Source organism: Somniosus microcephalus, chromosome 4, assembly GCF_052327205.1.
Source record: "Somniosus microcephalus isolate GS21.2 chromosome 4, FLI_Smic_1.0, whole genome shotgun sequence".
Classification (NCBI taxonomy): domain Eukaryota; kingdom Metazoa; phylum Chordata; class Chondrichthyes; order Squaliformes; family Somniosidae; genus Somniosus; species Somniosus microcephalus.
In genome coordinates this window covers 23,495,825-23,519,746 of record NC_140990.1, presented here as the reverse complement: position 1 = coordinate 23,519,746, position 23,922 = coordinate 23,495,825, and the positions used below count along the sequence as shown (strand labels likewise).

Here is a 23,922-nt window from a genome sequence, read left to right as displayed (position 1 = left end):
CGGCTGGATTTGGTCAAGCCCAACATCAGAAGGGACGTGGAGAACCGGCAGTTTCAAGGCATGAATGAAAGGCCAACTAGAACCTTCCAGATAGGTCAACAAGTTTTGGCCCGGGGCTACCATACCGAGAAATGGCAGCCTGGAACTATCTGCACATGACTAGGACCACTGATGTATACCGTGGACATCGGAGAAAGCATAATAAGGCGCCATGCTGACCAAACCATAAAGTCATCCGAAAAGGGACAACCTACACCACAACTCTATATGTCTAATGATGAAGTAGAGATACCCATATCTACCTCCGATCCGGTGATACTGGAACCCGATGAACCCGACACTGGCATTCAAGCCGAATCAGCCTTGCCAAAAGAACCTACACCACCAGAAACTACTACACCCCCGAGGCGTTATCCGGACCGAGTCAGGAAGCCTCCTGAGAAACTGACTTATAATTAATTAACTACAGCAATGTGTATATTATTTTTCTTATAACATGTAATTAATATTTACTTAAAATATGATGTACTGGTTAGGAGGATGAGCAACCTGGCCACAGCACCGTGGTACAGGGGGCCATTCAAGTGGATGGAGTAAAAAGAAATGTTGTAGGGGATAGTATCATTAGGGGGATAGATAGGGTTCTCTGCAGTCAAGAGCGGGAGTCCCGAAGGCTGTGTTGCCTGCCCGGTGCCAGGGTTAAGGACATCTCTAATGGGCTGGAAAGAAACTTGGAGTGGGAGGGGGAGGATCCAGTTGTCGTGGTCCATGTTGGTACAAACGACGTAGATAGGACAAGGAAGACGGTTCTGTTAAAGGAGTATGAGCAGCTAGGGGTCAAATTAAAAAACAGAACCTCAAGGGTAATAATCTCTGGGTTATTACCTGAGCCACGAGCGAATTTGGCTAGGATAAATAAAATTAAAGAGTTAAATGCGTGGCTCAAAGACTGGTGTGGGAGAAATGGGTTTTGCTTCTTGGGACACTGGCACCAGTACTGGGACAGGAGGGAGCTGTTCTGTTGGGACGGACTCCACTTGGCCAGTGCTGGGACTAGTGTCCTGGCGAATCATATAACTAGGGCTGTAGAGAGGGCTTTAAACTAATTAGTGGGGGGGAGGTTTCTAGAGAGCAAACAATAGAAATGACAACAGAGAAGGTCATAGACTTAGGTAGCAGTGGGGGAATTAAAAAACAGAACGTGTCAGGAAGGGACAGAAGGTATGGAGTAAAAAGTAAAGTACTAAAAAGGGAAAAAACAGGAACTAAGTGTTACAAAACATATTTGAAAGTTCTTTATCTGAATGCACGTAGCATTCGTAACAAAATGAATGAGTTAATGGCACAAATAACGACATATGGGTATGATCTTGTGGCCATTACAGAAACATGGCTGCAGGGTGACCATGACTGGGAATGAAACATACCAGGTTATTTAACAATCAGGAAGGACAGGCAGGAAGGGAGAGGAGGTGGGGTGGCTATGTTAATAAAGGAAGGAATCACTACAATACAGAGAAATGATATTGGGTCAAAGGAGCAGGATAGTGAAACAGTTTGGGTGGAGATAAGGAATAATAAGGGGGAAAAAACACTAGTGGGTGTAGTCTATAGGCCTCCGAACAGTTGCAACTCTGTTGGACGGAGTATTAATCAGGAAATAGTTGAGGCTTGTAATAAGGGAACAGCTATAATTATGGGGGACTTTAATTATCATATTAACTGGGCAAATCAAATTGGGCAGAGCTGCCTTGAGGATGAGTTCATTGAGTGTATTAGGGATGGGTTTCTTGAGCAGTATGTAACTGAACCGACCAGGGGGCAAGCAACCTTACATTTGGTCCTGTGTAACGAGACAGGATTAATTAAAAATGTCCTAGTAAAGGATCCCCTTGGAATGAGTGACCATAACATGGTTGAGTTCCATATTCAATTAGAGGGTGAGAAGGTTGGATCTCAAACAAGCGTGCTGAGCTTGAATAAAGGAGACTATGAAGGTATGAGAGCGGAATTGATTAGAGTGGACTGGGAAAATAGATTAAAGAGTAAGATGGTACATGATCAGTGGTGTACATTTAAGGAGTTATTTTACAACTTCCAAAAAATATATATTCCACTGAGGAAAAAAGGGTGTAAAAGAAAAGATAGCCATCCGTGGCTAAGTAAAGTAATTAAGGATAGTACCCGACTAAAAACAAGGGCATATAAGGTAGCCAAATCTAGTGGGAGGATGGAAGATTGGGAAGTCTTTAAAAGACAGCAAAGAATACCTAAAAGATTGATTAAGAAAGGGAAGATAGATTATGAAAATAAATTAGCAAAAAATATAAAAACAGACAGCAAAAGTTTCTATAGTTATTTAAAAAGAAAAAGGGTGGCTAAAGTAAATGTTGGTCCCTTAGAGGATGAGACCAGAAAATTAATGGTGGGAAACATGGAGATGGCAAAAACACTGAACAATTATTTTGTATCAGTCTTTACAGTAGAGGACACTAAGAATATCCCAACACTGGACAAACAGGGGGCTCTAGGGGGGGAGGAAATAAATACGATTAAAATCACTGAGGAAGTGGTACTTGGTAAAATAATGGGACTCAAGGCAGATAAATCCCCTGGCCTGATGGCTTGCATCCTAGGGTCTTGAGGGAAGTAGTGGTAGGGATTGTGGATGCATTGGTAATAATTTTCCAAAACTCACTGGACTCAGCAAAAGTCCCGGCAGATTGGAAAACTGCGAATGTAACACCCTTATTTAAAAAGGGTAGTAGGCAGAAGGCTGGAAACTATAGACCTGTTAGCCTAACATCTGTGGTTGGTAAAATGTTAGAGTCCATTATTAAGGAGACAGTAACGGGACATTTGGATAAACATAATTTAATAGGACAAACTCAGCATGGTTTCATGAAGGGGAAGTCATGTTTGACAAATTTGCTTGAGTTTTTTGAGGAAGTAACACACAGGGTGGATAAAGGGGAACCAGTGGACGTAGTGTATTTAGACTTCCAAAAGGCATTTGACAAGGTGCCACACAAAAGATTATTGCTCAAGATAAAAAATCATGGGATTGGGGGTAATATTCTGGCGTGGGTGGAGGATTGGCTCTCTAACAGAAAGCAGAGAGTTGGGATAAATGGTTCGTTCTCAGATTGGCAACCAGTAACTAGTGGTGTTCCGCAGGGGTCAGTGCTGGGTCCCCAACTCTTTACAATCTATATTAACGATTTGGAGGAGGGGACCGAGTGTAACATATCAAAGTTTGCAGATGATACAAAGATGGGACGGAAAGTAGTGAGTGAGGACATAAAAAACCTGCAAAGGGATATGGACAGGCTAAGTAAGTGGGCAGAGATTTGGCAAATGGAATACAATACTGGAAAGTGTGAGGTTATGCACTTTGGCAGGAAAAATCATAGAGCAAGTTATTATCTTAATGGCAAGAAACTGGAAAGTACTGTAGTACAAAGGGATCTGGGGGTCCTGGTGCACGAAACTCAAAAAGTTAGTATGCAGGTGCAGCAAGTGATCAAGAAGGCCGATGGAATGTTGGTTTTTATTGCTAGGGGGATGGAATATAAAAACAGGGAGGTATTGCTACAGTTGTACAAGGTATTGGTGAGACCGCACCTGGAATACTGCATACAGTTTTGGTGTCCATACTTAAGAAAAGACATACTTGCTCTCGAGTCAGTACAAAGAAGGTTCACTCGGTTAATCCCGGGGATGAGGGGGTGGTCATATGAGGAGAGGTTGAGTAGATTGGGACTCTACTCATTGGAGTTCAGAAGAATGAGAGGCGATCTTATTGAAACATGTAAGATTGTGAAGGGGCTTGATCGGGTGGATGCGGTGAGGATGTTCCCAATGATGGGTGAAACTAGAACTAGGGGGCATAATCATAAAATAAGGGGCTGCTCTTTCAAAACTGAGATGAGGAGAAACCTCTTCACTCAGAGGGTGGTAGTTTTGTGGAATTTGCTGCCCCAGAAAGCTGTGGAAGCTGCATCATTAAATAAATTTAAAACAGAAATAGATAGTTTCCTAGAAGTAAAGGGAATTAAGGGTTACGGGGAGCAGGCAGGAAATTGGACATGAGTCTAGGTTCGGAATGGTCATGGCCCTGTGGGTAGTGGAGTGGGCCCAGGGGCCGTGTAGCCTGGTTCTGCTCCTACTGTGTTCTAATTCTGTGTTAGATTTCAGGAGATGGTTTTATTCCTGTTCCTGGCTGGGGTGGAGATCGCCTTTACAGAAGGTAAGTACTGTAGAAAATATAGGGACAGAGTGATTTCCTGGAAGAATTTCGATCGCCTAGATGGGTCGGAGAGGAATTTCCCAGATTTTTTTCTCCCAAATTGGCCATTGGGTCTTTATCTGGTTTTTCGCCTCTCCCGGGAGATCACATGGGTTCGGGTGGATGCAGAGTGATAGAAGATTTGAGGTTAGGATCAGATCAGCCATGATCTTATTGAATGGTGGAGCAGGCTCGAGGGGCCGATTGGCCTACTCCTGCTCCTATTTCTTATGTTCTTATGTTATCCACGTTATACTGCATCTGTCATGTATTTGCCCACTCACTCAACTTGTCTAAATTGCCTTGAAGCCTCTTTGCATCCTCCTCACAACTCACAATCCCACCTAGTTTTGTGTCGTCAGCAAACTTGGAAATATTACATTTGGTTCCCTCATCCAAATCATTGATATATATTGTGAATAGCTGGGGCCCAAGCACTGATCCCTGCCGTACCCCGCTAGTCACCGCCTGCCACCCCGAAAAAGAACCATTTATTCCTACTCTCTGTTTCCTGTCTGTAAACCAATTTTCAATCCATGCCAGTATATTACCCCCAATCCCATGTGCTTTAATTTTGCACACTAACCTCTTATGTGGCACTTTATCAAAGGCCTTCTGAAAATCCAAATACACCACATCCACTGGTTCTCCCTTATCTATTCTACCAGTTGCATCCTCAAAAAACTCCAGTAGGTTTGTCAAACACGATTTCCCTTTCATAAATCCAGGTTGACTTTGTCTAATCCGTTGATATATTCTAAGTATCCTGTTATCACATCCTTCATAATAGACTCTAGCATTTTCCCTACTACTGATGTTAGGCTAACCGGTCTGTAGTTCCCTGTTTTCTCTCTCCCTCCTTTTTTAAATAGTGGGGTTACATTTGCCACCCTCCAATCTTTTTTTTTTTTATTCATTGATGGGATGTGGGCATCGCTGGCTAGCTTGGCCTGCATTTAGTGCCCATCCCTAATCTGCAGGAACTGTTGCATAATCTATAGAATTTTGGAAGATGACAACCAATGCATCCACTATTTCCATGGCTACCTCTTTTAGTACTCTGGGGTGCAGATGCAGATTATCAGGCCCTGAGGATTTATCGGCTTTCAGTCTCCTTAATTTCTCCAGCACTATTTTTTTACTAATACTAATTTCCTTTAATTTCTCCTTCTCACTAGACCCTTGGTTCCCTAACATTTCTGGGAAGTTATTTGTGTCCTCTTCTGTGAAGACAGAACCAAAGTATTTGTTTAATTGCTCTGCCATTTCCTTGTTCCCCATTATAAATTCTCCCGTTTCTGACTGTAAGGGACCTATATTTGTCTTCACTAATTTTTTTTTTTACATACTGGTAACATGGTTCAGTCCTGGATGTGATTAACAGCAGAATTCAACCGCTGCAGTCACATGTGAACTCGCTGGTGTTTCAGCAGGTTGGATGAACAATTAAATCCCTTCTCACACACGGAGCAGGTGAACGGCCTCTCCCCAGTGTGAATTCGCTGGTGTGTCAGCAGGGTCGATGATCGAGTGAATCCCTTCCCACATGCAGAGCAGATGAACGGCCTCTCCCCAGTGTGACTGCGCTGATGATTTTTCAGCTCAGAAGGGTAATTGAATCCCTTCCCACACTCAGAGCAGGTGAACGGTCTCTCCCCCGTGTGACTACGTCGATGAATTTCCAGCTTGGATGGGTAATTGAATCTCTTCCCACAGTCCCCACATTTCCATGGTTTCTCCATGGTGCGGGTGTCCTCGTGTCTGTCCAGGTTGGACGATCTGTTGAAGCCTTGTCCACACACAGAACACGTGTACGGTTTCTCCTCGCTGTGAATGGTGCGATGTTTTTTCAGGCTGTGTAACTGGTTAAAGCTCTTTCCACAGTCAGTGCACTGGAACACTCTCACTCGGGGGTGTGTGTCTTGGTGCTTTTCCAGTCACACTGATGTTTGAAATCTTTTCCCACAGACAGAACAAACATTTCTCCTTCCACATTCAAAGGCCGATGTTATTACCTATAAATGCAGTTTACAAAAGACATCACTGTAAATTCAGGATAAAAATGCAGTATAGATAATTCCAGTTTCTGTGGAACATTCTTTCCTCTCTTATTACGTAGAATTACATACAAACATAGAAGATAGGAGCAGGAGTAGGCCATTCGGCCCCTCGAACCTGCTCCGCCATTCAATGAGATCATGGCTGATCATCCAAATTCAGTACCCTGTCCCTGCCTTCTCCCCATACCCCTTGATCCATTTAGCCTTAAGAAATATATCTAACTCCTTCTTGAATATATTTACTGAATTGGCCTCAACTGCCTTCTGTGGTAGAGAATTCCACAGGTTCACCACTCTCTGGGTGAAGAAATTCCTCCTCATCTCTGTCCTAAATGGCTTACTCCTTATCCTTAGACTGTGACCCCTGGTTCTGGACTCCCCGACCATCGGGAACATCCTTCCTGCATTTAGTCTGTCTAGTCCTGTTAGAATTTTATAAATTTCAATGAGATCCCCTCTCATTCTTCTAAACTCCAGTGAGTATAAGCCCAATCGACCCAATCTCTCCTCATACGTCATTCCTGCCATCCCAGGTATGTCTGGTGAATCTTCGCTGCACTCCCTCCATGGCAAGAACATCCTTCCTCAGATAAGGCGACCAAAACTGCACACAATACCCAAGATGTGGTCTCACCAAGGCCCTGTACAACTGTAGCAAGACATCCTTGTTCCTGTACTCGAACCCTCTCGCTCCGAAGGCCAACATACCATTTGCCTTCTTAACCGCCTGCTGCACCTGCATGCTTACCTTCAGCAACTGGTGCACAAGGACACTCAGGTCTCGTTGCACTTCCCCTTCTCCCAATCTATTGCCGTTCAGATAATAATCTGCCTTCCTGTTTTTGCCACCAAAGTGGATAACCTTGCATTAATCCACATTATGCTGCATCTGCCATGCATCTGCCCAATCACCCAACCTGTCCAAATCATACAGGAGTTTCTCAGCATCCTCCTCACAGCACACATGCCCACCCAGCTTTGTGTCGTCTGCAAACTTGGAGATAGTCATAGAGTCATAGAGTTATACAGCACGGAAAGAGGCCCTTCGGCCCATCGCGTCCGCGCCGGCCATCAAGCCCTGTCTAATTAATCCCATTTTCCAGCATTTGGTCCGTAGCCTTGTATGCTATGGTGTTTCAAGTGCTCATCCAAATGCTTCTTGAATGTTGTGAGGGTTCCTGCCTCTACCACCCTTTCAGGCAGTGAGTTCCAGATTCCAACCACCCTCTGGGTGAAAAAGTTCTTCCTCAAATCCCCTCTAAACCTCCTGCCCCTTACCTTGAATCTATGCCCCCTTGTTATTGACCCCTCCAGTAAGGGAAAAAGTTCCTTTCTATCTACCCTATCTATGCCCCTCATAATTTTGTACACCTCAATCAGGTCCCCCCTCAGCCTTCTCTGCTCCAAGGAAAACAACCCCAGCCTGTCCAGTCTTTCTTCATAGCTGAAGCGCTCCAGCCCAGGTAACATCCTGGTGAATCTCCTCTGCACCCTCTCCAAAGCAATCACATCCTTCCTATAGTGTGGCGACCAGAACTGCACACAGTATTCCAGCTGTGGCCTAACCAGCGTTTTGTACAGCTCCATCATAACCTCCCTGCTCTTATATTCTATGCCTCGGCTAATGAAGGCAAGTATCCCATATGCCTTTTTAACCACCTTATCCGCCTGTTCTGCTGCCTTCAGGGATCTATGTACATGCACACCAAGGTCCCTCTGATCCTCTGTCTTACCTAGGGTCTTACCATTCATTGTGTATTCCCTTGCCTTGTTAGTCCATCCAAAATGCATCACCTCACACTTTTCAGGGTTAAATTCCATTTGCCACTGTTCCGCCCATCTGACCAATCCATCTATATCATCCTGCAGACTGAGGCTACCCTCCTTGCTATTTACCACCCCACCAATTTTCGTGTCATCTGCGAACTTACTGATCATACCTTTTACATTCACATCCAAATCATTAATGTAGAGCACAAACAGCAAGGGACCCAGCACCGATCCCTGCGGTACCCCACTGGACACAGGCTTCCAGTCACAAAAACAACCTTCCACCATCACCCTCTGCCTTCTGCCACTAAGCCAGTTTTGGATCCAATGTGCCAAGGCACCTTGGGCTCTTACTTCCTTGACCAGTCTCCTATGCGGGACTTTATCAAAAGCCTTACTGAAATCCATGTATACCACATCCACTGCACTACCCTCATCCACACACCTAGTCACCCCCTCGAAAAATTCAATCAAGTTAGTCAGACATGATCTTCCCTTGACAAAGCTATGCTGAATATCCCTGATTAATCCTTGCCTCTCCAAGTGGAGACTAATTCTGTCCCTCAGAATTTTTTCCAATAATTTCCCTACCACTGATGTTAGGCTCACTGGCCTGTAATTCCCTGGTTTATCCCTACTACCCATCTTGAATAATGGTACTACGTTAGCTGTTCTCCAGTCCTCTGGCACATCCCCTGTGGCCAGAGAGGTTTTGAAAATTTGTGTCAGAGCCCCTGCAATCTCCTCCTTTGCCTCACACAGCAGCCTGGGATACATCTCGTCCGGGCCTGGGGATTTATCCACTTTTAAGCCTGCTAAAACCGCTAGTACCTCCTCCCTCTCGATGCTAATATGTTCAAGTATATCACAGTCCCCCTGCCCGATTTCTATGTCTGCATTGTCCTTCTCCATAGTGAACACAGATGCAAAAAATTCATTTAAAACCCCACCTACATCTTCTGGCTCCACACACAGATTGCCACTTTGGTCCCTAATGGGCCCTACTCTTTCCCTAGTTATCCTCTTACCCTTAATATACTTGTAAAACACCTTAGGATTTTCCTTTATTTTGCTCGCCAGTGTTATTTCATGGCCCCTCCTCGCTCTCCTAATTTATTTTTTTAAGTATCCCCCTGCACTTTTTATACTCCTCTAGGGCTTCCTCTGTCTTTAGTCCTTTGTATCTGCCAAAAACCCTCCTTTTTTTCCTAATCCATTCTCGTATATCCCTTGACATCCAAGGTTCCCTGGGCTTGTTGGTCCCACCCTTGACCTTTACGGGAACATGTTGCCATTGTACTCTCTCAATTTCCCTTCTGAAAGACTCCCATTGTTCCGATGTGGATTTTCCTACAAGTAGCTGATCCCAGTCCACTTTGGCCAGATCCTGCCTTATCATATTAAAATCGGCCTTCCCCCAATTTAGAACTTTTATTTCCGGTCCATCTCTGTCCTTTTCCATGACTACCTTAAATCTCACCGAATTATGGTCACTGTCACCAAAGTGCTCACCTACTAACACTTGAGGAAATCTACATGATATAAGGGGTTAATTTCAAGTGCTTGCTGGGTAAAAGTTTTCAGACTTGACACTGGGCAAGTGTCGATGTGTAACTAGAGCTATTGTACGTACTCGGACTACAGCCAAGAACAGATGTCTACCCACCTAATGAGAATGTAGAAGTGGAATAATGAGTTTCTTTGATGTACCAATGACCTGATAACTTGTGACCGAAAGCAAAGCTTGCCTCCCTTATATATGATTAAAGAGGACCTCCGGTTACACGATTCATGCCCTGTTATAGATTAACGGTTGACTTATGTGTCCAGGATCCTTCTGTCAATATGTTATTTCTACCTGATGATTAATCTAAAATGTATCCTGATAGAGGAACAAAGGGATTTCAATCAAACTTGTTTGTTACACTGTATAAATATAGAACGTTTACACTGTATCATTGGAATAGTAGCCTCACCCCTTGAGTGGAGGTGCTGATTCCCCTTGCAAGAGAAGTAAAATAAAAGGCCTGTCCGTCTGACGAATCCAAGTGTGTATTGAGTCATTACCCAGAGCTAAGAAGTAAGGCACTTCTACAATTTGGAGGTTCCACCGAGATGGCTTGCTGTACCAATTGGTGAGTTAACAGACGCCGAGTACGTTGCTCGGTTGGGAAAATCCCATCGGCCGAAGGTGGTGTTTTGCCACATTTTTGGGACTTTCCCTGCCATAAGCATAGCTGCGCACAGTCTGTTTATTCCATTGGACAGCACTGCCATCGGGTAATTGACTCACAAGGTTCGGGGGTTAAACTGCCGTTGTGACTGCTTCCCTTCCAGAAACGGAACAGAGGACCAGCCATGAGGCGCTGACGCCCCGCGAACAGGATCGTGCAGAAAAGGACTGTAGGAAGCGCTGAAATAAAGGTACCAGAGAGAGAAGGTTAAGTCAGGAATTTGATTAACTAAGGAGCTAGCGATTTATTGGAAATTGAACTAGCAAGGTTCCAGCTTGCTGAGAGAGAAGGTTAAGTCAGGAATTTGATTAACTAAGGAGCTAGCGATTTACTGGAAATTGAACTAGCAAGGTTCCAGCTTGAAGTTAGCTGGGACAAATTGAAGGCCCTTTTTGCTAAAGATTTGGCTAAAGGGAGTAGGGTAGAAGGAGAGAAGAGCTTGAAGTTAGCTGGGACAAATTGAAGGCCCTTTTTGCTAAAGATTTGGCTAAAGGGAATAGGGTAAAAAAAAAAGAGAGAAGAGTGGGCGGATGTCTGAAACACAGTGTCAATGTTTAATGTTTATGAGAGTGAGTATTTAACTACTTGTTATTATCAATCAACTTTGCAGCTTTGTCCAGTAAGGCTGCATAGGTTGGGGATTTAGTAACACTTTGGTTGTTGTTTAACAAGTGTATTGTTTATTGTTTATTGTTATATGTATTAATGTTTAGTCATGTCTGATCTGTAGAGGCGTCCCACGCAGATCATAGAGTGTTACGGAATTGTTGTATGTTTTAACTAAAATATTTAAGCTGAAAAAAAAAACTGCAGAAGGGGTTGGAAAAGACCCAAGCCGGGGAAGTGAGTCCCGCGGCGGAATGTATGGTTGAGAAAATAGTGATGTCTTTTACATGATCCACTAAGCTATTGTGGATTCAGTATTTTCCCCAGTTAGAAATACCTTCCACGAGGGTTGAGAACCCTCGAGTTTTATACGTATGTATAGTTTATTAATCTGATCTGTAGGGGCGTACAACGCAGATCATGGATTGTCACGGGAGTTTAGATTGTTTTAAGTGAACCATTTAAGCTGCTAAAATGAGTGCTAGCGCCAGTAAGCCACCCGAGAAAGGCACGCCAGCAGCCTTTATGTTAAAGAACTGGTCAATCATCCATTGATCACCTACCAAATTGGTCCAAATGGACTGTAAATAAGACTAGACCCTTTCCCTCAGATAGTCATTTAACATAGAAAGAATTACTTGCCTCGAGAAATGTTTAACGGACGAGAGAGAAATAGAGAACAGCCAGATAAAAAGACTGCCTCTATGTTGGTTGAGTCAGAAAAAAAAAATTACCCCGAAGAAACACCTTTCTCCTCTATTATGGTAGGATAACAAGGTAACTATAGAAGGATGAATAGAGGGGAATATAGAGGAAGATGTGGTAGAATAAGAGGGTATGGACGATCTGGTAATTGTTACAATTGCGGACAACCCGGACATTGGGCAAACCAATGCCCTGCGAAAAATCGTCAGAATAAAACCTCCAATAATGGACCTCCGTTAGAGAATAAAGGTCCTAATTTCACTGTCCATAACCCTTTTTCGGACCAGTCAGGAGGTTACCCTACAAACGGACAGGGATTTAGGAGAAATAGAGATCAGAATTACTGACTGACACCAGCAGCCCCAGGCGCCACAGACCACCAAATGCCCGTTGTTTCTTTAAATTCACGCAGCGAACCTGAAATTAAAATGCAAATAGCTGGGAGACCTATGTCATTTTAGTAGATACAGGAGCAACCTTTTCAGTGTTAGGGAAAGGATATTCTGAAGGAATGCCTATTAATGGGAAAAAGACCCCGATAGCTGGATTGGCTGGAATACTACAACGCTTGAATCAATCGACTCCCCTCACAGTAAAAGTAGAAGAATTTGAGGAAGAACACTCCTTTCTGTTATCAGGAGATGTCTCTATGAATTTATGTGGAAGAGACTTGCTGTGCAAAATTAATGCTACAATTATTTGCTCCCCATCAGGAGTAACGGTAGAAATCCAAGTAGATAAGGCATATGCGTACCCAGTAACAGAAATAAAACACCCTGTTCTTTACACATGGGAAATTGCCGACCCAAGTTTGAGTCCCAAACTTGTCAGTCTGTTAGGAGCGTGGGGATTCGTTACAAGCTCCATTAAACAATACCAGGAATCCCTGAAACTAGGGAAATGGCATTCAAAATTGCACTGCACGGCCTGCTATGACAAAACAGGACAAGATTTAAAATACCTCCTAACTATTAGACTGCACAGCCCTATAAAGTTACAATTAATCCAGCTGCACCATTACCCAAAAGGTCACAGTATCCATTGTCAGAGAAAGCAGAAAAAGGAGTTGAGCCAGTGATGGAATCATTGTTAAAACAGGGAGTTAACGCCAGATAGAATAAAGGTTGTTTGCAACACATCGTTGCCAAAAACTAAAGGAGAAATGAAGCATTTTCTAGGAATGACTGGCTATTGTAGACAATGAATACATGAGCATGACAAATTTGGAAAATTTATGGTTACCTGACTTCCTCGGGAACCCAGATTAAAAATGCACAAGAAGTGAAAAATCTTTTACTAGCTATTCAGAGACGTAAACAGATTGCAATTATTAAGTGCCAAGCGCACACGGGGCATTTGGACAAGGTTGCGCTTGGAAACGCTGCTGCAGATAGCGCTGCTAAGTCAGTAGCTATATCAAGTACTGAACGACAAGTTTCAGCCTTCCCTGTTAGGGAAAAGCCAGAGATACCGCAGCCCCCGTCCTTAGATGATGTGCTGACCCATCAAAATAGGGCCAGTTCTGATGAAGTAAAGGAATGGGTTGTTAATCATTGTTTTAAAAACACTGACGGCTTATGGGTTCATCATGACGGCCGCATGGTGGCACCCAAATCATTACTATCACCAATTGCCCGATGTGTTCATAAATTCACCCATGCGGGCAAAGAGGGGATGGCGGACTGTATCCTCAAGACCTGGTATGCACCAGGAATCTCAAAATTGGCAAAACAAATTTGTGAAAATTGTATTATCTGCCAGACCATGAATGCAGGAAAAAAAATAAAGAAGGTACAGCCCGCATCCCATCCAAACCCCATGGGTCCTTTTGTACACTTGCAAATGGATTTTATTGAACTACCTGTGTGTATGAGCTTTAAATATGTATTAGTTATTGTTGATATGTTTTCAAGATGGATTGAAGCGTTTCCTTGTAGAAAGAGTGACGCCACTACTGTTGCTAAATGTTTATTGAAGGACATTGTACCTCGCTTTGGGATACCAGCAAAACTGTCAAGTGACAATGGGTCCCATTTTACGGGAACAGTGATTAAGGAACTATGCAAAGCTTTACAGATTAACCAGCACCTTCATTGTAGTTATCATCCACAGTCGGCTGGACTAGTGGAAAGATATAACGGGATGCTGAAAAACAAGCTTGCAAAACTGTGTAAAGAAACTGGACTTAAATGGGTTGATTTGTTACCCATAGCTTTAATGACAATGCGGTCTGCTACCAACAGAACTACAGGATTGTCGCCTCACGAGATCGTCATGGGAAGACCACAAAGATTGCCTTTTTCGGCACCTTTAACAGCTAAACAAATGGACATCCATAAAATGGAGGAAGATATGTTGAGTTATTGCATTGCACTAACCAAATGCATTTCTAGTTTCCATCAACAGGTGAAGGAAGCCCAGGTCGATCCCGCTGAAGGAAAGTGCCATACTTTCGAGCCAAGAGATAACGTCTACATAAAAATCTTCAAACGAAAGAATGGCCTTCAACCCAGATTTGAGGGACCCTTCCAAGTACTCCTGACCACAAACACCGCTGTAAAAGTAAAGGAGCGACCAACATGGATACACGTGTCCCATTGTAAGAAGGCATCAGTTGAAGACGATACACTGCCAAGATGAACTGGATTTGGACTCTAATAAGACTGTCCCCTTTGTTAACGATAATTGAAACTGCCATATTGATTTATCAGATCCCCTGAAAGGCAAACCATGTATAAAAGAATGTGTACTTTTAACCAAAAATCTCTTTTATGTTATATGTTATAATGAGACCATGAAAGTCCAGCTCCAGGACCATACTATGCAGGTACCCCCGTATCAACCCCTAAATCTTAGGGTAAGACAGGGTAAGATAGTAGAAGAAGATAGTGGACAAAGGCTTGATAAGCTATGGGTCACATGCCCTGATACTGTATTACCAAGTGACAAAACTGCGAACGGAGGGGTTATCTGCAGTGGTAATTCAAGAGGAGGACTGGCCCTGACAGCTAAGTCAATGTTTTGTGATAATCCTTTTACACAACCCCTCGTTTCAACATCAATTACTCAGAAAAGAAAAATTAGTAGGACCGCTAAGAAACAAGGAGGGAGAAGTAGAAGACTGTTAAATAAGCATAACTATCATCAAGTTAATGCCTTTGTATACATGAGCTATCTGTACGCTAAAAGACAGAACCTTGCCAAATGCTGGATATGCAGCCACATCCCTGTGCATGCAGAGGGTGGAATACCTCTAAGGCCCATTCCCTTCGAAATAGAAGAGATGGTAGGGTGGTTATTACAGTCTAATACCACCTGGAATAAGGAGGCAGCCAGTACATTTCAGACCCAAAATAGTTTAAACCCAGATCAGTTGGAAAATGAATGGAAAGATGCAGGATACAACCTTATAAAACTTGAAGGGTGGTTTCATCCCCAATATGATAGTCGAAGGAATCCAGAGAGTCTATTAGTGACGTCAATGGGAACCATAAATAAAACAAAAGGAGAAGTCTGTCTGGTAAACGACAATGGAGAAGGATTGATGGTTGGATGGAGTGAGTGCAAATGTAACTACACTTTAACTAAAACTACTACTAAACCACCGGGTGCAGTCGAATGGCCCTATTGGGGACGGTGGAATCTGTCCACAGTACAAAATTTGACTAGTAAAAAAATCTGGAAAGGAGAACACGGAATAGGAATGATGCACCAGATATGGAACAAATTTGAAGCCTATAATAACACCTATTTCATCTGTGGGCATAGAGCATACCCCTGGTTACCACAAAATTGGACTGGGTCATGTTATTTGGGATATGTAGTGCCTTATATACATCACATTTCATCTTTGGATAGCCACCCTGGGACACGAGCAAAACGAGCCATTACAGAAATTGAAAGGTTCTTTGCTATAGCATTTCCCTGGTATGGAACAGGGAAGTTAACAAGAGAATCTATAAACATGGCAGCAGTGTTGGAACAAATAGCCAATGATACTGCAGATGCTCTTAGTGATGTAAACGCAGAAATGGTGGCTTTGCGCACTGTTGCCTTACAAAACCGCATGGCTCTGGACTATTTGTTGGCAAAAGAAGGGGGCACATGTGCAATCATAAAAACCGAATGTTGCACCTATATCCCAGATAGCTCAGAAAATATCACCAATCTGGTAAACCACATAAAGAAGGCCGTAGAGAAACTACGTCAACCTGAACCATGGTCAATGTGGGATTGGATTTCAGGATGGGGAGGAGCATTGGGAAAGCAAATTTTGGAAGCTTTTATCGCAATTGTGATGATAATAATTTTAATTAGTTTATTGATTGGTTGTTTAAAATTATTGTGTACAAAAGTCCTTTCCTTATTAGCGTCAACTCCTCCAGTACCAATGATGTCTGAATATGAGGATATTAAGGGTGAGACCTTTGATGTAGAGTTTCTTAAACTTAGCGAGATAGATTGTCCTTAGAAAGGACAAAAGGGGGGAATGAGGAAATCTACATGATATAAGGGGTTAATTTCAAGTGCTTGCTGGGTAAAAGTTTTCAGACTTGACACTGGGCAAGTGTCGATGTGTAACTAGAGCTATTGTACGTACTCGGACTACAGCCAAGAACAGATGTCTACCCACCTAATGAGAATGTAGAAGTGGAATAATGAGTTTCTTTGATGTACCAATGACCTGATAACTTGTGACCGAAAGCAAAGCTTGCCTCCCTTATATATGATTAAAGAGGACCTCCGGTTACACGATTCATGCCCTGTTATAGATTAACGGTTGACTTATGTGTCCAGGATCCTTCTGTCAATATGTTATTTCTACCTGATGATTAATCTAAAATGTATCCTGATAGAGGAACAAAGGGATTTCAATCAAACTTGTTTGTTACACTGTATAAATATAGAACGTTTACACTGTATCATTGGAATAGTAGCCTCACCCCTTGAGTGGAGGTGCTGATTCCCCTTGCAAGAGAAGTAAAATAAAAGGCCTGTCCGTCTGACGAATCCAAGTGTGTATTGAGTCATTACCCAGAGCTAAGAAGTAAGGCACTTCTACACACTTCTACCACTTGCCCGGCCACATTCCCTAGAATTAGGTCCAGTACCGCCCCCTCTCTTGTAGGACTTTCTACATGCTGGCTCAAAAAGCTCTCCTGGATGCACTTTAAGAATTCTGCACCCTCTTAGCCTTTCACACTCTATCCCAGTTAATATTGGGGAAGTTGAAATCCCCCACTATTATTACCCTATTATTTGCACATTTCTCTGAGATTTGCCTACATATCTGTTCCTCTATCTCCCCCTGACTGTTTGGGGGCCTATAGTACACTCCCAGCAAAGTACTTACCCCCTTTTTGTTTTTAAGTTCTACCCATATGGCCTCATTAGAGGAACCTGCTAATATATCATCCCTCCTTATAGCAGTAATTGACTCCTTAATTAATATTGCGACACCCCCTCCTCTTTTACCGCCCCCTCTGTCTCTCCTGAATATATTGAGCTGCCAATCTTGCCCCTCCCTCAACCATGTCTCCGTGATAGCAACAATATCATACTCCCATGTGTTCATCAACACCTTCAGTTCATCCACCTTATTCGCAAGACTCCTTGTATTAAAATAAATGCCATCCAGCCTTGCCCTACTCCCTTGTGCCGTTACATATTTGCTCTGCCTTCCAAGCTGACTTGTTTTTTCCTCTATATTTGGCTGTACATCACCCCCTATTATAGCTCCACTCTGTATCCCATCCCCCTTCCAAATTAGTTTAACCCGCCCCCCAAGGATATGTGTCCCGTTCTGGTTCAGGTGCAACCCGTCCGACTTTACATCTAGTTCCCTCATACATAGATTGTACAGCACAGAAACAGACCATTCGGCCCAACTGGTCCATGCGGTGTTTATGCTCCCCACGAGCCTCCTCCCATCTCTCTTCATCTCACCCTATCAGCAGCTCCTTCTATTCCGTTCTCCCATGTGTTTATCCAGCTTCCCCTTAAATGCATCCCTGCTGTTCACCTCAATCACTCCCTGTGGCAGCAAGTTCCACATTCTCAGCACTCTCTGGGTGAAGGAGTTTAATCTAAATAGGACTTTCCTGGGCAGCCAATCAGCACTGCTGCCTCTTTTGTGCATTTCCTGGCGAGGCTAAACAGTTGATATTTTCTGATGAAAAAGAGCTGAGCTCGGCAGCATTAGTCCTGTTTTGCCTCCTTTGGAGACCAGGTGTACGAGCAGAGTGAGCGCAGCCTTCACAGCAACCGTAATAAAATTGTTACAGTTGTGAAGGAACTTTGTGTCAGTGCACTGGACCACAAACAAAGTATGCGTGTCGATTATTGTCTGACTGCGCTACTGTGACGTTTTAAAGGTGCTATATAAAGGTAAGTTGTTGTTGGTGTATAGAGTACTCTGTTGAAATTTAGTGAAATGATCGATAACCAAGGAAGATCATTTCTTTGTTTGGTTCTATTGGTTTTCATAGAATCATGGAAGCGTACAGCACGAAGGAGGCCATTTGGCCCATCGTGCCTGTGCTGGCTCTTAGAATGAGCACTCGTGCTTAGTCCCACATCCCTGCTTGTTGTCCGTAACCCTGTAAGATCCTCATCCTCAAGTACCCGCCCAACTCCCTTTTAAAATCATTGATGGAATCAGCTCATGACCTTTTCAGGAAGAGCGTTCCCGATCCCGACAACTCTCTCAGTTTTATTCAATTGTTACCACAGTTGCCTTCTGTGAAGGTTTAATAATAAATGCATTTTGCTGTGAAAGCAATTAAAATATTCCTAGTATATAAATAGATACATCAAAATATTAAAATTGTGGGATGGAGGGCAGTGCTCGCCAGGGCCCAATAAACAATGGAATTCTTGTTTCCCAACCCAATGCTCAGAAGATGAAGTCCCAGAGCTGCCTCTGGCTCGGTTCCACCTGCCCTATTCTGACAAGCTAAGCTGTTGGTCAGTGCACTGTGATTGTCCAGTGGGCAGAAAATGGCAAATCTAGAAATATGACCAAAATAACACATTTTAACCCCAAAGCTGTAAATCCCCATCCCACACACTCTCCCTCCTCCCTGTGCTGAAATCCAAACCCATCGCACCATCTCCAATATTTCTTTCCTCCACTCCCAGTTTTCTCCCTCCCTCTACTCAGGTTGGGTTCAGTTCTCCACCCGCTGTGTGCAGAGTGAGAATAAAATCAATGAGTCAATGATTGTCTCTCCTGGTCACTGGGACCCTGAAGCCCCGCCTACTCTCTGTTCCTGCACCAAGATGGCCGCACATGCGCGTATAGGGACGATAGCAGTGTGGTAATATCACTGGACCAGTAATCCAGAGGCCTGGACTAATGATCCAGAGACGCGAGTTCAAATCCCACCACAGCAGCTGGGGAATTTAAGTTCAGTTAATTTAATAAATCTCGAACAAAAAGCTAGTATCAGTAATGGTGACCATGAAACTATCGGGTTGTCGTAAAAGCCCATTTGGTTCACTAATGTCCTTTTGGGAAAGAAATCTGCCGTCCTTACCCGGTCTGGCCTATTGGTGACTCCAGACCCACAGCAATGTGGTTGACTCTTAACCGTCCTCTGAAATGGCCCAGCGAATCACTGAATTGTAACAAACCACGATGACCTTCACCACATGGACTGCAGCGGTTCAAGAAGGCGGCTCACCACCACCTTCTCAAGGGCAACTCGGGATGGGCAATAAATGCCGGTCTTGCCAGCGACACCACATCCCAGAAACAAATAAAATAAATCCTGCCCTGCCCAAGATGGCGGCCCGTAACCCCGCCCTGCCCAAGATGGCGGCCAATGACCCCGCTGACCCGGGCCTGTCACCGCGGGGTAAAGCCGGGGCCTGTGGGCTCTAATTCGGGGCCTGAGGCCGACACCGGGTGTTTGTGAAGCTTCCCAGCCCACCCGCGGGTCCAATTCCTCCTCCAGTCCCCGGAAGAAAGCCTCACAGCCGCCCCAGAGCTGAATGAACCCCGGCCCGGGGGCTGTTATTCGGCTCGAAGGCCGCAGCCCCTTTATTATAAAGCCGGCCTTGTGGTTTATTCTCCCACCTCACCCGCCCTCCCTCTCCTACCGCGTCCGTTCTGTCCCGACCGCCATCTTCCTTCAGGCGGCCCAAGAACCCGGCTCTACTGGGCCCCTGTCACTCAGATAGGGCGTATTCCCAACCGCGCGGCATTCTGGGTACCCACGGCCGCCATTGAGGATGTGAAGAAATTCCTGGTAATTGATTTTTTTTTACGCGTATCAGCGGCCTGTCCTCTAAATAATACAATGGGTCTTGGGTGAATGGAGCAGTTGAGGAACAGAAGAGGCGCATTTGGGCCAGGAAAACATTTTTTTTACTTCTTTCATGGGATGTGGGCGTCGCTGGCAAGGCCAACTTTTATTGGCCATCCCTAATTGCCCTTGAGAAGGTGGTGAGCCGTCTTCTTGAACCGCTGCAGTCGCTGTGGTGAAGGTGCTCTCACAGTGCTGTTAGGGAGGGAGTTCCAGGATTTTGACCCAGCGACGATGAAAGAACAGCAATATACTTCCAAGTCAGGATGCTGTTCCCATGCACCTGCTGCCTTGTCCTTCGAGGTGGAAGAGGTCGCGGGTTTTCACAGAATCACAGAATCTACAGTGCAGATAGAGGCCATTTCGGCCCATCGAGCCTGCACCGACACATATCCCACCCTATCCCCATAACCCCATGTATTTAATCCCGTAACACTAAGGGTCAATTTATCATAGCCAAATCAACCTAACCTGCACATCTTTGGACTGTGGGAGGAAACCGGAGCACCCGGAGAAAACCCACGCAGACACAGGGAGAATGTGCAAACTCCACACAGACAGTCACCCAAGGCCAGATTTGAACCCGGGTCCCTGGCGCTGTGAGGCAACAGTGCTAACCACTATGCCACCGCGCCGTATTAAAAAATAACATGGCCGTTGACCCCCGTTGGCATCACAATCACTATTGAGACTGGGCACTTTAGGGATCAGTGATAGAAGTGAGGACTGTGGTTAGGGTGATACAGTCAGGGGTTGGGGTTAGGGATTACGTTAATGATTCGGGTTAGGATCTTACACTTAGGCTACCAAGGCTAGGAGAGGCTCTCTGGAAGATATGGGGAGTATGATTGTCCATGAGGGTAACCAAATTTATGAGAACTTAAAAATTCTAGAGTAAGACAGGAGGAAAGGCTCGAAAATGGAACAATCGGTAGCAGGAAATCCATTTGTCTCCTCTTATCGTGGAAAAACCAAGGAATTGACACACTGTTTAAAACAAAGCTGATTTATTTGGCATATATCCAGAATCAACATCACTAAAACAGATTATCTGGTCATTATCACATTGCTGTTTGTGGGAGCTTGCTGTGCCCAAATTGGCTGTCACATTTCCTACATTACAACAGTAACTACACTTTAAAAAAAAAGTATTTCACTGGCTGTAAAGAGCTTTGGGACATCCGGTGGTCGTGAAAGGTGCTATATAAACGTAAGTCTTTCTTTTCTTTTAATATTAAATTCCACCCCAGTTAGAAGGGTTATTAACACCAGCACCGTGAACATGGTTCAGTCCTGGATGTGATTAACAGCAGCAAAAACAGCAGAATCCAACACCTGCAGTCACTTGTGAACTCGCTGGTGTGCCAGCAGGTTGGATGACTGAGTGAATTCCTTCGCACACACGGAGTAGATGAATGGCCTCCCCCTCATGTGAACTCGCTGGTGAGCCATAAGGCTGGATGAGCGCCTGAACCTCTTCCTGCAGTGAGAGCATTAAAATGGTCTCTCATCAGTGTGAACTCTCTGATGTTTAATCAGACTCAGAGCATTTAAAGCTTTTCCCACAGTCCAAGCATTTCAAAGGTCTCTCCCCAGAGTGAACTCGCTGGTGTCTCACCAGCTCTGCTGAGCATTTAAAGCTGTTCCCACAGTCAGAGCATTGAAACGGTCTCTCATCAGTATGAATGAGCTGGTGTTTAATCACTCCCTCTGAACTTTTAAATCTGTTCCTACAGGCACAGCATTTAAAAAGTCTCTCATCAGTGTGAATACGCTGGTGTTTAATCAGCTCTGCAGCGCTTTTAAAGCGATTCCCACAGTCAGAGCATTGAAAAGGTCTCTCGTCAGTGTGAACTCGCTGGTGTTTAATCAGTCCCTGAGAGCGTTTAAATCTGCTCCCGCAGTCCAAGCATTTAAATGGTCTCTCATCAGTGTGAACTCGCTGGTGTTTAATCAGATCTGCATCACGTTTAAAGCTGTTTCCACAGTCAGTGCACTTAAAAGGTCTCTCGTTGGTGTGAACTCGCTGGTGTTTGCTCAGCTCACCAGCGCTTTTAAAGCTGTTCTCACAGACAGAACATTGAAAAGGCCTCTCCCCAGTGTGAACACGCTGGTGTTCAGTGAGACTGGATGAGTGCATGAATCTCTTTTTGCAGTGAGAGCAACTGAATAGTCTCACTTCAGTGTGAACTCGCTGGTGTCTAATCAGTCCCTCAGAGCTTTTAAAGTTGTTCTCACAGACAGAGTGATGCGCTATCAATTACTCATAAAAGACTGAGTGTTAAGAGAGTAACTAAAGGCTTTTATTAACAAAAGAATGAAGGTCTGCCTCGAGTGGTCGACCGGTCCAGAATACAAAGGGGCTGGGGAGCAGTCACCTTTATACTAGGACTTGTGGGAGGAGTCAGCCGAGGCATGTCCAGGCATGTACACAGTGGAATACAAACAGTGGTTTACCACATTCACCCCTTGTTTAAAATTGAGTCCGGCGGGGTGAAGTGTATTAAAAGTTAGTGTATTGGAGTCTCTCCGGAGGTCTTGTCTGCCGCTGTGATCGGCGTGGTGACGGCAGGGGTAGTGGAGCTTCCGGCGTCGAGTCCCGCGTAGGCTGTGGCACAGGCGTGTCGTCCTCGTAGATGTCGAGCGGGTCGCTGGGCCCAGGCCTGCCGTCTGCTGGGGCTGGATATCGGATCGTGGTGGGGGGGTGGTAGTGAGTAGTGGGTTACTGCGGCCCCCGAGGGTGCAAGGTCTCTTATGGAGACTGTGTCCTCCCGCCCGTCCGGGTATGCAATGTAAGCATACTGGGGGTTGGCGTGGAGGAGGTCCAAAATGGCTGCTGTACCGGTGGTTCGCACATGGCCGGGGAGGCCCAAGATGGCGGCCCGCATGGCCCACACGCGGTGCTGCTGGGGTTCGGGGTGGCTTTGGCCCTGCAGATGTTAGCGTAGTGTCCCTTCTTCCCGCAGCCCAAGCAGATCGCGTTTTTCGCCGGGCAGCGCGCTCTGGGGTGTTTTGCCTGGCCACAGAAGTAGCATTTCTGGCCTTGGGGCACTGCTGTCTGGCCTTGGGACACTGCTGCGGTAGTTGGGCCGTTGCTGGGGTGTGGCTGGGGTGGCACGGCGCTATGAGGCGGTCCTACCGTGTCCCAGGCTGTCATTCCCCGCGGTGTCCACGGTGCAGAGGAGTAGGCATCCATGCCCCGGTAGGCTGCATCCAATGATAGTGCGAGTTCAGAGGCCTTGTTGAGGTCGAGGTCACTCTGCTCCAACAGTCGCTGTCGGGTGTAATTGGATCTGTGGCCCGCTACAAAAGCGTCCCGGATAAGTTCCTCTGTGTACACGGCGGCCTTTACAGCCTTACAACCACAGGCCCGGCCAAGCACAGACAGTGCCTGAAGGTATTCCACGGTCGATTCCCCAGGTTGTTGTTTACGACTCCCCAGAAGGTGCCTGGCGTACACTTCGTTCACTGGGCGCGTGTACTGGTCCTTGAGGAGCTTGATAGCATTCGCGTACGAGGTCGCATCTTGGATGATCGAGTACACTTGGTGGTTCACTTTGGAGGTCAGGACATCCAGTTTGTCCTCGTCCGATTTGATTGCTGCAGAGGCGGTCAGGAATTTTTCGAAACACTTAAGCCAGTGAGTAAACTTGGTGGATGAGTCCGCCTCCCGATGATCTAAGTCCAGGCATGCTGGTGTGAGGATCTTCTCCATTATAAAAATGTTGTTAATAAAATTGATGCGCTATCAATTACTCATAAAAGACTGAGAGTTAAGAGAGTAACAAAAGGCTTTTATTAACAAAAGAATGAAGGTCTGCCTCGAGTGGTCGACCGGTCCAGAATACAAAGGGGCTGGGGAGCAGTCACCTTTATACTAGGACTTGTGGGAGGAGTCAGCCGAGGCATGTACACAGTGGAATACAAACAGTGGTTTACCACACAGAGCA

General features: G+C 45.0%; 1 pseudogene; it reads right to left on the bottom strand.

The window, feature by feature from the left end:
- Positions 1-1,175: 1,175 nt before the first annotated feature.
- On the bottom strand, positions 1,176-22,043 carry LOC147118423 (uncharacterized; annotated as a pseudogene).
- Between the last annotated feature and the right edge of the window lie 1,879 nt (positions 22,044-23,922).